Below are 18,042 nucleotides of genomic sequence, written 5' to 3'. Positions count from 1 at the left end.
AGGTCCTCTTGCCGAGCGTTAAAACCAGTTCCGTGACCTCGCATTTCGTGATACCTATGGTCCTCATTAGCCCTGAACATCCGGATCGATTACATGCGATTGAAGCTTACGTCGACAGCGGTGCCATCGCCAATTATGTGGATCATGAAATGGTTTTGAGGATGAATCTGACTCTTTGTCCAAAGGCTGTAAAGGACATCATTACTACGGTGGATGGTACGGAGATAGCCTCCGGACCAGTAACGCATACCACCCAAGAAGTGACGCTAGTAAGTCAAGATGGACACCATGAGAAGATCGTGTTCGATGTGATCAAGGCCCCTCAGTTCCAGATTATTCTAGGAATTCCTTGGTTAGAGAAGCACAATCCTCAGATCGATTGGCGAGCAAGAACGGTTCAGTTTCCAGAATGTGTCTCTACTTGTCACCCTCGACCTGGTGTTGCACTGGCAGCAATTTCCTCGGAGGCTCCTCAGTTACCTCCTGAATACCTAGAATTCCAAGATGTTTTCCGGAAGGATCAGGCTAACTCTCTACCTCCTCATAGGTCTTATGACTGCCAGATAGACCTGATACCTGGATCTACTCCTCCTTGTAGTAGAATTTATGCCCTCACCGAGCCTGAGAATCTTCACCTCCGACAATACCTGGATCAATACCTAGCGAATGGGTTTATTCGTCCTTCCAAGTCCCCTGCTTCCTCAGCTTTGTTCTTCGTTCCAAAAAAAGAAGGGGACCTTAGAACTTGTATAGATTATCGCGCCCTGAACCAGATCACCGTTAAGAATAGATATCCGTTACCTTTGATCCCTGAACTCCTGGACCAAGTCAGAAAAGCATGCATATATACAAAGCTGGCTCTTAGAGGAGCCTACCACTTGGTACGAGTAAAAGAGGGCGATGAATGGAAGACGGCCTTCCGCACCAAGTATGGGCTATTTGAATATCAGGTCATGCCCTTCGGACTTTGCAATGCCCCGGCCGCCTTTCAATATTTTATGAACGATGTCCTCAGAGTGCTCATAGATGTGTGTGTTGTTGTTTACATTGACGACATCCTCGTTTATTCTTCATCGGAAAATGAACATCGGAAACACGTGAAAATGGTCCTCGAGAGATTGCGTCAACACAAACTTTTCGCTAAATTGGAAAAATGTGTTTTCAACGTGACTGAAGTTGAATTCTTGGGATTCATATTATCACCTAGCGGAGTGCGTATGGATTCAAAGAAGGTCGATGCAATTCTCAAATGGTCATCGCCATCCTCCGTAAAAGGTGTTCAAAGCATGTTAGGCTTCGCTAACTTTTACCGCAGGTTTATCCCCGAATTCTCTCGAATAGTCCAGCCCATCACCGCCTTCTTAAAGAAAAACAAACGTTTTGAATGGTCTACCGAGGCGGAACAAGCTTTCCAGAATTTGAAGACTAGATTTATCTCTGCACCGATCTTAAAACATCCTCGCCCAGAACTCCCCTACATCGTTGAAACTGATGCTTCGAGCCTTGCCATGGGGGCAGTTCTATCACAAAAGGACCCAGTAACCAATCAGTTGCATCCCGTGGCATTTTGGTCCCGCAAATTCTCGCCTCCTGAAATCAATTACACTATTACTGATAAGGAACTTCTAGCTATCAAGTCCGCCTTTAAGACTTGGCGGCATTATCTTCTGGGGGCCCGACACACCGTTACTGTGATTACAGATCACCGAAACCTGCAATATTTGAAAACCGCAAAAGCTCAATCCTCTAGGCAACTCCGTTGGGCACTATTCTTTGCCGAGTTTGACTTCATAATTACCTATCGACCTGGTACAAAAAACGGTAAAGCTGATGCCCTTTCTCGGATGGGAGTGGAAGAACATTTGATCAATCCTAAACCTGTACCTATCATTCCCGAACAAAGAATTCTAGGTGTAATCGCCACACAATCCATAGAGGAAGTTAAGGATAAATCCAGGCTACTGGTAACTCCAGCAGACATACAGAATTGGCATCTGCAGGGAAAGGACTTTACGGTGAAGGACAACCTATTATATTTCCAAGAACGGTTATACCTGCCCAGCACAGATTTACAGAAAAAGGTAATCTCTTGTTATCACGATTCTTTAATGGAAGGACATCCCGGTATGACCAAGACCTCGGAAAAGATCAAGCGCTACTTCTGGTGGCCGTCTTGGAAAAAAGATATCAGAGACTTTATAATGTCCTGTGGAGTATGCGCCCAAAACAAGAGTCAAAAGGAAAAACCAGCCGGCCTCTTACGCCCTATTGACATCCCGCCTCGCCCTTGGCATACGCTTTCTATGGACTTCATCACCGATCTACCTCCATGCTCCGGATACAATACGATCCTAGTAATCGTGGACCTATTCTCCAAGATGGTGCATTTCATTCCACTCAAAGGCTTACCAACAGCAGCAACTCTGGCCCGAGGATTTCTCGAAAACATCGTCCGACTGCACGGTTTTCCTTCAGTTCTAATTTCGGATCGAGGTAGTCAATTTATTTCTCATTTTTGGCGAAGTTGCTGTCGGTCGGCTCAAATTGATGTGAGACTTTCGACCAGCCACCACCCTCAAACCGACGGACAAACCGAGAGGACCAATCAAACTCTGGAACAGTATTTGCGCTGCATGCTACAACAAACTGAAAAAACTTGGAAAGATATCCTTTGGATAGCCGAATATGCCTACAATAACTCTGTCCACTCGGGAACTGGGAAGACCCCGTTTTTTCTTTTATACGGTAGTCACCCTCGAACCTCGGAGTTGGATCCACTCCAAGATCTTGGAACACCAGCAGTAGACCACCTGCATTCTACAATCACCCAAGCCTTTAAGGAAGCCGTTTCTCACCTTCAAAGGGCTAAAGAACAATACAAGAAAGGAGCAGACCAACATTGGAAGGAAGCCCCCCAATATCAAGTAGGAGATCAAGTCTGGTTATCCACCAAATATCTACCTCTAAAAGGACCACGCACATTCAACCCAAGATACCTTGGTCCCTATTCCATCACTACCATAGTAAATCCAGTAGCGGTCAAGTTGGACTTGCCCCCTCACATGAAGATACATCCGGTCTTCCACGTCTCTCTATTAAAACCCGTGCAACCTCAAACCCGACTAACTACATCTCCAAAACCTATTCTAGTTGATGGAGAACTCGAGTTTGAAGTCAAAAGCATCCTGGATTCCAAGATCTCCAAATCTAAACTATTTTACCTGATTGACTGGAAAGGCTACGGTCCCCAAGAAAGATCCTGGGAACCTGCAGAATATGTCCACGCGCCTCGTCTAATCAAAAGATTTCATCAAACATTTCCTAACGAGCCCAAACCCCCGGAGAAGCCCGGTTTGGGAGGGGCCTTGAGGGGGGGTGCTGTCATGATCTCTGCTTCCAAAAGATCAGGACTTGCCCGACTCCCTTGGAAGCAGACCCATAACCCCGGTTCCGAGTGCCAGCCAGTCCCAATTGGGACCTTTTGGACCCTGTCCTGGCGCCAGTGGCACCAGGCTCATAAAGATGCCCAGTCCCAGCGCTGGAAGCGCCGGGCTCATAATGCTTGGGTGGATTTACCTGCAGCAGACCATGCTGCTTACTTACCTGCCAGTTGAACCCCTGATCCTCTTCTGTTTGGGACTACTTTTCCTGTTGGGTGGGGCAGGAGCCACTCCCTAGGTTCAGAACACTGGAACTCTTCTGGAAAGCAGGAACTCTTTTCTTACCTAGGCGTGGCTGTGGAAGGAGACACCTAAGCACTACAGGAGGCTATTTAAACCACACCCGATGGATGAATCTTGCTTTGCGTTATTCTGCATTCTCTGCAGCAGAACGCTCATCGTGTCTTCTGCTTCTGATCCTGGGCCTAAGGGAACAAAGGCTTACCATCCTGGAATCCAGTCTTCAGCAGCACCTGTAAAGACAAAGAAAGAACAGGTTAGCACTACGGTCTTCACTGGCAGCGCATCTCTTACCTGGTCCATCGGCTGTCACCAACGCCTCGCGCTGCATTCCGGCATCTGAAAGACAAAGGCTTACCTACTCTTCGCATGCTCCGGAGGTCTTCGCACTGCATTCCGGCATCTGAAAGACAAAAGCTTACCAGCTCTTCGCACGCTCCGGAGGCCTTCGGCGCTGCATCCCGCATCTGAAAGACAAAAGAAGGTGCGTTTAAAGACATTGAGCAACTTTATTACTCACGTGCCATTACTCCTTCCCACGCCGAATCCAGTGGGTATTCCAGCACCCTTCAGCTTCTCTAAAGCTCCGAACTTGTACCTGCAAGATAAAAGGGACAGTTAGTGCGCATCGTGAAGCAGGCTACAAGCGCTTACTTACGTGCTTCCAGGCGCTTCTATTCCTCACGCGGGTTCGATCCTCAACTCTCATCAGCCCGCCATCCGCCTTCGCCGGAACCCTGCAAAACAAGGGATATCATTACAAAAGACTTTTAAGACATTTGAAGTTCCCAGAACTTACCGTTCGTGTAGTTAACGACGGACAGCAGTCCTCTGAGGTCAAGAGGCCTGCACCCTTATCCAGTGAAGAAACTGGTTACGGCACCCTGCCCCGAGGCAGATGGAGAGCTCGGCGTTCACTTACCTAAGGTGAGGGTGTTAACCTTTGGGGTTCTACAGGAGAAGAGAAAGGGAAGAGGAGAGAGGCACCCAATAACCCCAGTTCATTAATCCCATATTTTCTATCTGCAGACATCTTACTCTTCGAGTCAGACATACAGTGCACAAAGGTCCAGCCCAAAGAGCCAACCGTGTGTTACACATCACCTTTGAAGATACGGCATTCACCCAGTCAAGACCGGCGCCTCTGCGGGAATCAGGTGAGCGTTACAGACAGTCAGAGATGAGAGAAGGAGAAGAGGTGGCGGAAGGGAGCCTGAAGATGAGTTGAGTGTCATCCGCATAGCACTGAAAGTTGGGGCAGAGAGTGGAAATGCAGTGGGCAAGAAGTGCCAGGTATTGGTTGAACAGCCATGGAGAGAGGTTAGACCCCTGGGGAACACCACAGGTAGAGAAAGAGATAGAGGAGAGGAAGGACCCAAGTTGGACCTGGGAGGGTTGACCGGAAAGGAAGGAGGTCAGCCAAGCCAAGGCCTGATCGGTGATACCCAGGTTATCACAGAGACGGTCAAGCAGAATGGCATGGTTGACCGTGTCAAAGGCAGAGGAGAGATCAAGTAAGATGAGGACAAAGGGGGTGTTGGAATCGAAGTTGGCAAGCAGGTCTTCACGGATGTTCAGGAAAGTAGTTTCTGTACTTCTGCCAGCTCTGAAGCCAGACTGATGGTAATGGAGACAACCAACAGATTCAGTGTGACGATTAAGCTGGGAGATGGCCAGCTTTTGCAGGGGTTTGCCCAAGAAAGGAGTGATGGAGATTGGACGATAGTTAGCCGGGCAGGAAGGGTCGGAGGAGGGTTTCCTAAGAAGAGGGTGCTCAAGGGAGTGCTTGAGGGGAGGGGAAGACATCAGTGGAGAAGGAGTGGTTGTAGAAACCAGCCAGAGCAGGAACCAGGGGGTCAATGTGGTCCTTGATGGTTTTGGAGGAACAGGGGTGAACCTGGTTTGATGAGACTTTCATAGATTGGACTTGTCTAGAAACCTTGTCTGAGGAGAAAAGGGGAAAGGCAGAGAAGGAGGGAGGAGAGGTGGCCACAGAAGGACCAGAGGGAGTAGAGGGAGGAAGGGGAGAGGGAAGAGAGAGAGGACAGGATGTCCTCAGTTTTAGAGATGAAATGAGAAGCCAGGGCCGTGCCGAGGGCCTAGGAGGGGACAAGAGAGGTAGAGACTGCAGCAGGATTGCCCAGTTATTTGCCGATTTTCAAGAGTTCGGCTGAGTTGTTAGATGCTGCAGCGACGCAGGCTCTCTTCTTGGTGTGGACCAAGAGCCGGTATTTCCTTTGTACCATGCAGCAGGCCAGTTTATCAGAGGATGTACCAGAAGCACACCATTTCATCTCAGCCACCCTGCACATGCGTTTAAGGGTGACAAGGTCTGAGTCGTACCAAGAGTTGCACTTGGCTTTGGGCTTCAAGCGGATCCTCATGACAGGGGCAAGAACATCAAGAGTATCAGATATAGCAGAGTGAAGCATTGAAAGGGATGTGTGTCAGGGTGTGAGTCAGCCAAATGGAGAGGGGGGCGAGAAAGCGGCGGCAAATGCCTCAACTGACACACTGTCTAGTCCCTGAGCTTGGTCCTCCCCGAACACCCCACTCTCTTCCTCCTCCTCACCTGAGAGACTGTAATCCAGACTGCTCTGGGGCAGAGGACGTTGGGACCGGTAATCCTTCTTTTTTTTCTGATGTAAGGGTCTACCCTAGAAGGAAGCCACAGTGAATGCTTCTCAGTGGCAAACCTGTGTCCCGGGATCGACAGCAGGGGAAAAAGCACTATTTGGCAGAAAAAAAACTTTGACTGCAGGCTGATGAATTCGGCTTCTGCAATTAGCACCACGTCGAAAGATCCTCTGGTAGGTAGGCTCCACTGGAGAAAAGGAGAATGGAGAGAGGAGGATGAGGGCCTTGTAGAAGGCAGTGGGAGACTGGTAACGGAGGATCCATGATAGCAGGAGAACTAATAGCCTGGTAGGCTGAAGGGTAGAGAGAGGATGGTGAAGCACAGGTCTGGAAAAGAACCGCCAAGCAAAGGAGGCGGAAACCCTGGAGGTTCCGGCGCACACTAGAGCTGAGGCTCCAACACAGGGAGAGAGAACAGCGCGAAAGCGCGAGGGAGGGAGAGAGAGAGAGAGTAGGCCGACATGGAGCCGGGAGCCGCGAGAGCAGCGGCCGGAAAGAAAGTGAAATGTTCCCGAAACACGGGAGAGGGCACAAACTAGCGTGGCAGACCGAAAAGCGCAGTGGCAAGGGACCACTATGGTTGCAACTTGTCGGCTGCTGGATGAGGCTGGATTAAGTGACTCCAGATGCCGCTATTGCAAAAACAACTGGACCTCTGCAGTGCATTGTGCGGCAGTGTGGAGGGGCAACCTGATGGCCCCGCGAGCACACCCACGGCCACAGGCGCCACTGAGAGGGGCGCATGACAGCATGCCCCCCACAAAACTAGGTTTCCCCGGGTGATCCCTATGGAATTTATGGAGCAGGATCGTGGCAGAGATATTAGAAACGGGTTCCCAGGAATCCTTCGATCTCGCATAACCCTACCAACTGACCCGGTATTCCAACCGAGTACGTCGGTAACGGGAATCGCATATCTGGGACACCTCGTATTCAGGTGGAGGATAGGCTAGGATCTGTCGTGGGGAAGAGCGACGGAGACCTTGACCTGGCATGGCAGGCTTGCGAAGTGAGTAATGAAATACCAGGTGTTTGCGGCGCAGGCTGGGTGGTAACTGTAGCCAAAAGTAACTGAATTGACTTGGGCTAGGATTAGGTTGGGATCTATGTACCTTGGGGACAGCTTAGAGGGGCGACCCCAACATGGTAGATATTTAGTTGAGAGCCCGACTCTGGAGCCCACCTTCCATTCAGGACCCTTCTGGCGATGCTTGTCTGCTTGAGATTTGTACGTTTTCTGGCTGTCTTCGAGGCTGTGTATGGCGGTTTTATGAGCCTCTGTCAATCTGGCGAGGGCTTCCTCAATGGCGGGTAGATTAGACTGAGTCGAGGTCGTAGGAAGGAAGGTACGTGGATGTTGACCATATGTGCAAAAAAATTGAGTAAGTCCGTTGGCAGTGTGTCGAGAGTTATTATGCGCAAACTGTGCTGTGGGTAATAAAGATACCCAGTTGTCCTCTTCTTTGTTTATATAACATTTCAGGTATTGTTCTAATGTGCTGTTCAGGCGTTCCGTTTGCCCATTAGTTTGAGGGTGGAAACCCGAAGAAAGGGCCCGTTCGATTCCCAGCTTGGCACACAACGATTTCCAGAACCTGGAGGTGTATTGGCTTCCCCGATCTGAGGTTATCTTGTCCGGAAGGCCATGCAGGCGGAACATCTCTTTGATGAACGCATCTGCCATACCAGCAGCTGTGGGAACGCCCAGCAGGGGAGAGAAGTGAGCCAGCTTGGATGGCGAGTCCACCGTAACCATTATACAGGTGCAGGACTGTGATTTAGTTACGTCAACAATAAAATCAGTGGTGATCTGGCACCAAGGTCGCGCTGGCAGCGGTCCTTGTTCTAACAGCCCGATGGGTTTAGAGGTGACGTATTTGCTGCTGGCACAGACTGGGCATGATTTCACGTCGCTGATCACATCCTCCTTCAGTCCGGGCCAGTAGAATGATCTTTTTAGCAGGTCCTGAGTACCAGATTGTCCCCCATGCCCAGCGGTCTTGTGGTCGTGACACCAGGCTAGGACTTTTTTTCTGAGTGCAGACGTGGGAACGTAAATACAATTATCCGGAAACAGGAGGCCATCCCTGGAGGCAAGAGACTTGACTTAGTCTGGGAGCCTTTCCGTGGCCATCGCTTCTTTAACTGATTGTAGAAAAGATGACACTTGGGCTACAATTTGGTTTCGGGGAAAGAGACTTTCAGGCTGGAGTGCGTAGGTTGGTTGAGAGATGGTCTTGCGAGAGAGAGCATCTGCCAGAGTATTCTGACTGCCTGACGGGAATTTATGCAATCCATAGATTGTAGTACCTGTAGGTTCTTGTGGTCCGTCCTGATGGTAAACGGATTAATACCCCCTTGCAGGAGGTGACGCCACTCTTCACAGGCCAATTTCATGGCTAAGAGTTCTCAATTACAGAGTAATTCCCTTGGCTTTCGGTGAGGGTTCGGGAGAGGTAAGCAATAGGGTGTTCATTCTGTTCATGTTCTTGTAGCTGTAGCAGAACTGCTCCTATTGCGGCGGCAGAGGCGTCTGTTTCCAAGATGAATGGTTTACCTTGATCCGGATGTCGCAGTATGGGCGCACTGCAAAACAGGTGTTTCAAAAGTTTGAATCTCTTGTCGGCTTGGGGATTCCAACTGAAAGGTGAGGAGGACTTTTAAGCAGGCTTGTTATGGGCAAGGCAACTTCTGAGAATTGGGTTATAAAGCGCCGATAGAAATTAGCTAGCCCCAGGAATCTCTGTACCTCTTTAACAGAAGCAGGAGTCGCCCATTGGAGAACAGCCGTCACCTTCTTCTGTTCCATTTGTACACCATCTTCCGACAGTATGAACCCTAAATAGGGTACAGAGTACAGACATTTCTCTTTCTTGGCCAGGAGATGATGGGTCTGCAACCAACTCAGAACTTCATGTAAATGGACTTGATGTTCCTGGTAGGTGCGAGAGAAGACCAAGATGTCATCCAAATATACTATGACCGAGATGGACATAAGGTCAGAAAAGATGCGGTCTGTGAACCTTTGGAAAACCGCTGGGGCATTGACAAGACCAAACAGCATTACGAAATATTCGTACAACCCATATGGTGTGTGGAAAGCAGTCTTCCACTTGTCCCCAGAACGGATTCTCAGCAGGTGGTATGCACTGCGAAGGTCTAACTTTGAGAAAATCCTGGCTCCCTGAACCGCCTCGTTGATATCTGTGATGAGTGGCATAGGTTAACAGTCTCTGATTGTTACTTTGTTTAGTCCCCTGAAGTCAATACAGGGCCTTAGCTCTGTTGAGTCTCGTGTTGGTATGAAGAATAATGGAGCGATAGCAGGGGACTTAGATGGCTGGATGAGTCCATTGCATAAGTTATCGTCCAGATATGCGCAGAGAGCTTTCTTTTCAGTCTGTGACAAGGAGAACATTCTACCAAAAGGAACCAAGGCATTAGGTACCAGATCGATAGCACAGTCATCCAGTCTATGAGGTGGTAAAGCCAATGGTGCCTTATCGGTAAACACTGCTTCAAATTCCAACAGGTCTAAAGGGACGGAATGTATCCCGATTGCTTCATCCTTGGCTGACGGAATAGTGTGCACCGTATGATATGCAACCCCATGTAGACACTTCTGCTTGCAGCAGGGGGAAGTCGAAATTCAACTGATTGGTAGACCAGTTGATCTGGGGGTTGTGTTTGCGGAGCCAAGTGATTCATAGGATCACGGGAAAGTGTGCTGCCCGGATGATATAATATCTGAGTGTTTCAGTGTGTTGGTGGATGGTAACCTGTAGGTCTTTAGTGGTCTGCGTAATGGGGCCAGAGCTGAGGAGGCTTCCGTCAACCCCTTCGACCTTTTGGTCTTCTTTATGCTCCATTCTGCGTAGACCCACCTTGTCTGCCCACATGGTGTCCACGAAATTTCCGGCTGCACTGCAGTCCAGGAGGGCTAAGGCTACGATCTTGCACTGTTCCAGGTGGAAATGCATGGTTACTACCATCAATCTGGAATCTTCTTCTAGGACCGAGGTTTCTTGTTTACTGAGCGCCGAGGAGGAACTTCTGGGCAATTGTGAAGTAAGTGACTATCGGAGCCACAGTAGGCACATAGACCATTCTCTCTGCAACGTCTCCGTTCTTCTGAGGTTAATGATGGGCGAGCAGTCCCAATCTGCATAGGTTTTTCTTGGTCCGTCTGAGATGTAGTGGAGGTCATAGGAGGAGAGGGTACGGTCGGGAGAGCGGGGTTCCGGAGCCGTCTTCTCTCAGTCTGTCTTTCTTGGAGTCAAAACTCAATTTGTAGGGAAGCTGCTAGCAGGTCAGTAAGGGAAGGTGCTCGAGGTGACCTGGCCAGCTCGTCCTTTATCACTTCCCTCAAGCCCTGGTGAAAGATGATATACTGTGACTGCTCGGGCCACCCTGCTTCGGACGCTAGTCTTTTAAACATAGTGATACAAGATAGCACATCCATCTGGTCTTGCTGTACATCGAGGAGTTCTTCACAGGCGAAGTATGTGATTTCTGTCCTCTCAAACGCCTGTTTGAATTGTGCCAAAAAAGCACCAAAATCCTGCAGGAGTGGGCTGGATCCCGTGACAAGTGGGGTTGCCCAGGCCAGAGCGTTGAACGTCAGGTTCGAAATGGCGAACCCCACTCGGGCATGATCCGTGGTGTAAGTGTTGGCACGGAAGGCAAAGCGGACCATGCAGGCGTCCAAGAATTCCTTTAATATTTTGGGTGTTCCATCATATTTTCCCATAGAGAGAGCCATGGGGGTAGGTCTGAGTGAAGGGGATCCCGTGCAGTCACCATCTGACGCAACACTGTATTTTCCATAATGAGGTTCTGTACCTCCATAGACAAGTTCTGGACAGCCGACAACAGCTCCTGCACTTGTTCGGCCGTCGCCATAGTTGCTGTTTGACATTGCAAACTGTCAAGTCCCTTGGCTTGGTCCTCCCCGAACACCCCACCCTCTTCCTCCTCCTCACCTGAGAGACTGGAATCCGGACTGCTCTGGGCCAGAGGACGTCGGGACCGGTAATCCTTCTTTTTTTTCTGAAGTAAAGGTCTACCCCGGATGGAAGCCACAGTGAATGCTTCTCAATGGCAAACCTGTGACCCCTCTCCCGGGATCGACAGTAGGGGAAAAAGCACCATTTGGCAGAAAAAACTCAGTTGACTTCAGGCTGATGAATCCAGCTTCTGCAATTAGCACCACGTCGAAAGATCCTCTGGTAGGTGGGCTCCACTGGAGAAAAGGAGAATGGAGAGTGGAGAATGTAGACCTAGTAGAAGGCAGTGGGAAACTGGTAATGGAGGATCCAATGGGAGCAGGAGAACTAATAGACTGATAGGCTTAAGGGTAGAGAGAAGAGGGTGTAGCACAGGTCCGTTAAAAAAACGGTAAGCAGGGAGGCAGAAACCCTGGAGGTTCTAGCGCACACTGGAGGTGAGGCTCCAACACAGGGAGAGAGAGAGAAAACAGCGCAAAAGCGCAAGGGAGAGAGGGATAGAGAGCGAGAGTAGGCTGGCACAGAGCCGGGAGCCGCGAGAGCTACGGCCGTAAAGAAAGAGAGGAAAAATGTTCACGCAACACAGGAGAGAGCACAAACTAGCGTGGCAGACCGAAAAGCGCAGTGGCAAGGGACCACTACGGTTGCAACGCGTCGGCTGCTTGATGGGGCTGGATTAAGTGCCTCCAGCAGCCGCTGTTGCAAAAACAACTGGTCGGCTGCAGCGCATTGTGTGGCAGCGGGGAGGGGCAACCTAATTGCCGTGCAAGCACACCCGCGTCCACAGGCGCCACTGAGAGCGGCGCATGACCCACACGCTTCATCGGTCGGATAACTGAGAAGGTAGGTGGCAGTGCTGGAGTTGGGTTGGCCTGAGTAGTAGAGAGGGTGAGATGAGAGGAAAGGAGAAAGTGATCACTCCAGGAGAGGTGTGGTGAGAGGGATCGAAAGGGGAAGGTCTGCAGAGATCAGAAAATCCAGGGAGTGCCCTGCAGAGTGAGTCCGGCCAGAGGGGAGAATAGAGAGTGAGAGAGAGTCGCAGAAGTCACGAAAGAGTCCAGTGGAAGGACTGGAAGCATCCAGGTGGATGTTAAAGTCTCCAAGAAGGAGGAGTGGAGTGGTTGAGGCCAGGAGGCATGAGGTGAGGTCTGCCCACTCAGAGAGGAAGCCAGAGATCTGACAAGGTGGCCGATAAATGGTAGCCATAGTAAGGGAATGGCCAGGAGAGAGAGAGAGCCTGCAGACGAGGCATTCGAAAGAGGAGCAGATCTGCTTTGGAATCACAAATGCAGGAATCCACTCAGGGAAGATCAGGGCTACTCCACATCCAGAACAGTTGGATCTGGGAGAGGAGAGGATCTTGTAGCCATCAAGGGAGGAGTGTCAAAGCTCGTGACAGAGCTGGCCGTGAACCATGTCTCGGTGAGACCGAGAACATCTAGGTCAAGTTTCTCCAGGAGGCGGCAAATGTCAGAGGAGTGTTTGACAGCTGAGTGAGAGCTTAGCATGGCAATATGGAGAAGGTTGCCATCCTTGAAAGACTTCCGGGGAGGGGTACAAATCAGAGGTACTCCCTGCGGAGGTGTAGAAGAAGCCTGAGGGGGGACAGAAGAGGAAGGAGGAGAGGGCAAGGTAGCCAAGGAGGAGACACCAGGGGAAGGTGAGGGAGACGTGGAGGGGAGAGAGGAGACAGCAGGAGAAGCAAAGAAATTAATGAGGCGCGGGAAGCGTCTATCAAAGAGGAGAAGGTTGGCTTGAGGGCTTTGGACCAAGACGGTACCATTCAAGTAAACATTAATGATGACCTTAGAGGAGTGGAAGGAGGTCGGGAGGGCCTCCCACCGGGTCCGCCATTAATGGGAGAGCACAGAGACCATATGTAGAATCCATAGGTCTGGTGATGGAACGACAAAGAGGATGTCAGTGAAAGTTTGCCTGGAGGAGGCACTGGTATAGGTGTCAGCGATAGGGAGGCCTGGGTTGGAGACCAGGATGTCCTTTTTAAACTTCTTCGTACCAGATTTAGTGAGGAGAGCAGGCTAGTCAATAGAGAAGCAGTTAGAAAAGATAGGAGCGACAGACAGCACCATAGAGTAGGTAGGGAGACGAGAGAGAAGGAAGGGAGTGGGAAGGGGAGCACACTAGGGAGGACACAGGGCAGGGTGCAAGCAGACGAGACAGAGACGTGACAAGTAGACAATTGGACAAGATGACGGTTGCTAAGATGTTAAGACTATCACAATGCAATTTTAAATTCTTTCACAATGCAATTATTAAACAGAAGAAAGACACACCTAAGTTTGAGAGTCCTGAATAGCGGAGACTGTGTCTTGGACAAGTACATGATCGGACATTCGACCCCCTGGGCATTTTGCTGAAGCAGAATGGCACCTAGCGCATGTTGCGAGGCATCAGACTCTAGGATGAACCTCTTCCCCATATCAGGGGTAAGAAGAATGGGAGCGGAAGTGAAAGCGGCCTTGAGGGTGTCAAATGCGGCTTGGGCCTCAATAGACCATAGGAATGAAACACCTTTCTTCAGCAGTGGAGTGAGAGGGCGAACAACACTAGAGAATTCCGTGAGGAACTGCCTGTAAAAATGTGCAAAGCCCAAAATTTGTTGAATGTCTGTAAACTGATGTTAGAGGAAGCCAATTTAGTACAGCAATGACTTTAGCAGGATCCATTGAAATGCCCTCTGCAGACAGAATGTAACCTAGGCAGGACATGTTTGTCTGATTAAACTCACACTTTTCGAGCTTGGTTGTTCTTCAGATGACTCAATACTTCCTGCACATATCATGTATGATCCTTCTGGGACGAGGAATAGACCATTATATCATCCAGATATACTGCCTCATCACTAGTTTGGCGGTTACCCTTAAATGCAGCAGTAGTGCTTTTACCGCCGCATTTAAGGGTCTGCCAAATCACGGGTTTGGCAGGATTTACCCCCAGCTCTGAGCGGGGGGGGAAATCTGCTGCGATTTTGCTGATTTTCGCTGCTATTACCGTGCGCTAATAAGGCCAGCGGTAGTAGCATTGAAAATTCCCCATTGGGCCCAATGGCGAATGGGAATTTACCGTTCTGCCAAACCTGTGATCCGGCGCTAATAGCACCAGTGGTTTGGCGGTAACGCTAATAGCTCCGGCGGTAATACCGCTGGCGATACTGTCCAAGTCGTGATGAGGCCAATACAATGACGTAATGGAGGAGGATGTCAGCAAATATGTGATCCATAAAGCGTTGGAACACTGTGGGGGCGTTGGACAGGCTGAAGGGCATCACCTGGTACTCATAATGCCCAAACAGAGTGCGAAAGGCAGTCTTCCACTCATGCTCCGGCCGTATCCTGATGAGATGATATGCCCCGCGCAGGTCCAACTTGGTATAGATCTTTGAATCTTTGACAGCTTCTAATATATCCGGGATTAAGGGCATTGGATACCTGTCAGGGATGGTTATCTTATTGAGACCACGTAAATCTATACAAGGGCGCAATTCTGTGGTGTTCTTTTTAGGAATAAAAAATAAAGATGCCCCTGTGGGTGATGTAGACTCGGTGATCAAACCGTTGCATAGATTTGTCTGCAAATACTCACGGAGTACCTCTTTCTCCGTGGCCGACAGGATATACAGCCTACCGAAAGGCAGGGGTTGATCTCGAATAAGGTCAATTGCGCAGTCATCCCTGCGATGGGGAGGTTACTCTGTGTAGTCTGATGGGGGAAAAGACTTCTTGGAATGGAAGATAGAGCTCAGGAATGTCTCACACATGATTAAGGATCGTGATGGTGGAAGAGCCATTGTCTGAGGAAGATAGGATATGAAAACTGATGGCCTCACTGGGCAAACAATGTGATAGACAGAATTCTGAACCAAGAAAAAGAGACCCTGTGGTCCAATTGACATAGGGATTGTGGATCCTCAACCAGGGCAGCACCAAAATAATGGCGTAATGTGCTGTCTTTATTCAGTCCAAAATGATCTCTTCCTGGTGAGAGGACATGATCATTTTTAGAGTGTGAATCTACTCCTCATGACAGGTGCACTCTGTGCCAGCGGGATTTGGTGCTTCAGTAACCATGACATTGCAGCAGTCACACCAACATGTTGAGGGCCTAGTCGGCCTGCCCATGTTGGAATGGCACATGAGAGTTACGCTCACCTGGTCTCTGCAGAGGCGTTGGGGCACGGTTGCAGCCCTCCTTGAACTTGAATCACTCCCTTCAGGCCTCTCCCTCAGTATAAAAGCTGTGAGCGGTGGGATGTGGTGATACTGCTCCTGCGTGGAGATTACAGTGTGTGAGTGTGCCAATCTGTGATTGTTGTACCTCTCGAACCCTTCACCCCAAAGTACGGTTTCTGTGAGCATTCACCAGCCCATAAAGCTCACCTGTGAATTATGAAAGATAAGCTCTCCATCCTGCTACTTCTGGCAGGGGCGTGTCGAATGGGATCTAGTTCCTTCACTGATCCCTGATAAGGATTAGTCCAGTCCAGCTGCGACTATGCTTCTCCTTATGATTGGTAAGTCTTTCTTGAGCTCTTGTGATGCTGTTCATTCTGTTTAATGTCTTTATATGTTGCTCCTATTTATGCCCGCAATAATATCGCTCTTCTGTTTTCTTCCCTTAGATGGAAATGTGGCCTCAATGCAGCTGTGAGACGCGGGCCGATGGAAGATGGATGCTAACGCAATGCTTGACAGCAGGTAAGTGATGGTTTAAGGAAAAGCGCAAAGTATGGCGAAGCCAACCTTTTTTCAATGTCTAACCTTGTCTTCTGTTTTTCCTTGCAGGCGCTGCTGTCGACGATGGAGCATGTCGTGCTGCGGTGCCAAGATGAAGATTTCAGCATTCCAGAAATTGTAAAGATGAATACTTGGTTTGCCGAAGAGATGTACAGGTAAGAACAGCTTCCCCCAGTTGGTAAGTATGCTGGCAGGAAGCAGGATGTCCAGGAAGCAGGATCTTCAAAGGTAAGTCTGACCTCAGGCGACTGTGTTACGCTGCTTGCAAGTGCAGAATAACACGAAGCGTCTGTCTTGAGGATTGGGGCAGTTTATATAGCTGAGATCGTGGGCACGCCCATTAGGGCCAGCTTACCAGCCACACCCTGCCACTCCTAGAGAGTGAGCACGTGCAAAGGCAATCCATTAGGAGCCACACCCAAGAATACACTTGGGGCTGCTTAATGGATGGAATGTTCAAGGTTAATGCATCCTGCTTAATGGATGGAATATTCAGGGTTAATCCACACCTAGGCACATGGACCAGTGTGAAACACCTCGACCCAGCAAGTCCAAGCCTGCAGGTGGCACCACAGGCCCTGCACCAACACTACAGGCCACCAGGAGCACCTGCAAGCCCACTGCACCCACTCCCGCAGCTGCAATGTCTGACACAGAGGCCACACCTCCTGGCAGGGCCACCGTCGAGACACAAGGGGACATCAGCCCGGTGACACAGCCTGATGAAGGGCCACAAACCCCTGAAAGCCCTCACCACCGCCAGCCCGGACACCTGAGCAGGATGTGGACACACCTTCCTATGGCTCACCGGCCTACAGCCCTGAGCCTCTGCACAGCCCCACTTCCATTCAGCACACACCACCAAGCAACACCGTCCTACAGAGACTGGACGAGATGTAGAGGCGGCAATGGGAAATGGAGGCCATTGCGCACACCAATTCTGAATACCTCCAGGGAATCTGTCATGGCCACAGAGCAAGGACCACAAGCTCCATCACATAAAGGGTCCAGTTAGACCCAGTCCTGGCGCCTTTGGCGCCAGGCTCATGAAAAAGTGTGCTCTGCACACTTTTATTCTGGTGCACGTGTTATTTCCTCCCATGCAGGGCCTGCGTCCAGGTCGGGCGTGGCCATAGGAATACATTGGGCTGCACGTGCAGCATCTTCTGGGAGTGACAGGGTGGGGCCACAAGGCAGAGAAAAGGGGCGTGGCTAGGACCAGGCTATTTAATCCTGCCCCGCCCGCATGCAAGCGCTTTGCGTTAGTCTGACCTGATTTCAGTGATACCATCGCCTGGAGCGCATCTTATCTGATTCCAGCAATACCATTGCCTGAAGCGCATCTTACCTGATTCCAGCAATCACCACAGTTGGAGCGCATCCTTACCTGTTCCGGGCTTCCAATACTTACTCAGGAGCTCATCTCGGCCAGCATCCTAGCGGATCCAGCCATCCATCACCCGCCGGCAGATCTTCGGATAGCTGCTCCCCATCTGACTTTGCCAGGCCATCCCTGCAGGAGAAAAGGACAAATAAGGTTAGAAACAACATAAAGACATTACGCTAAGGTTGCGTGCATCACAATCCTCGCGCTTGACCTCAGAACCAAACTTACCATCTATTTGGGACATTGTAAACTCCTCAGGCCTCCATTGGGGCTCGCTTCCAGCACTGCTTGTCGGCGGCCGGCGCCAGGACAAGGGGGACTGCTGGTGAGGCAGAGACGCGTGTGGAAGGCAGCTGCACCCTGGACAGGGCTCACCGGGAGGCTTGCCCCGGACTGAGGGCCTGAGAGGCCGCGGGTGGAGTGGCCCGCCTTGAGCCCGGGTGGTAAAGGAAGCGCGGGCAGCGCGGTCTGCGCCGAACAAAGGAGGCAGAGTGGCAGAGGGCGGCTCGGCCGGGCTCCCCGGGAGGCAGTTCAGGGCTCGGGCGGGCCCGGCGCGCGGACAGTGGGTGTCCAGCGGG

The sequence above is a fragment of the Ambystoma mexicanum genome, chromosome 6q (genome assembly GCF_040938575.1).
Source record: "Ambystoma mexicanum isolate Mex_15411 chromosome 6q, UKY_AmexF1_1, whole genome shotgun sequence".
Lineage (NCBI taxonomy): Eukaryota > Metazoa > Chordata > Amphibia > Caudata > Ambystomatidae > Ambystoma > Ambystoma mexicanum.
This window is presented reverse-complemented; position numbering follows the sequence as displayed.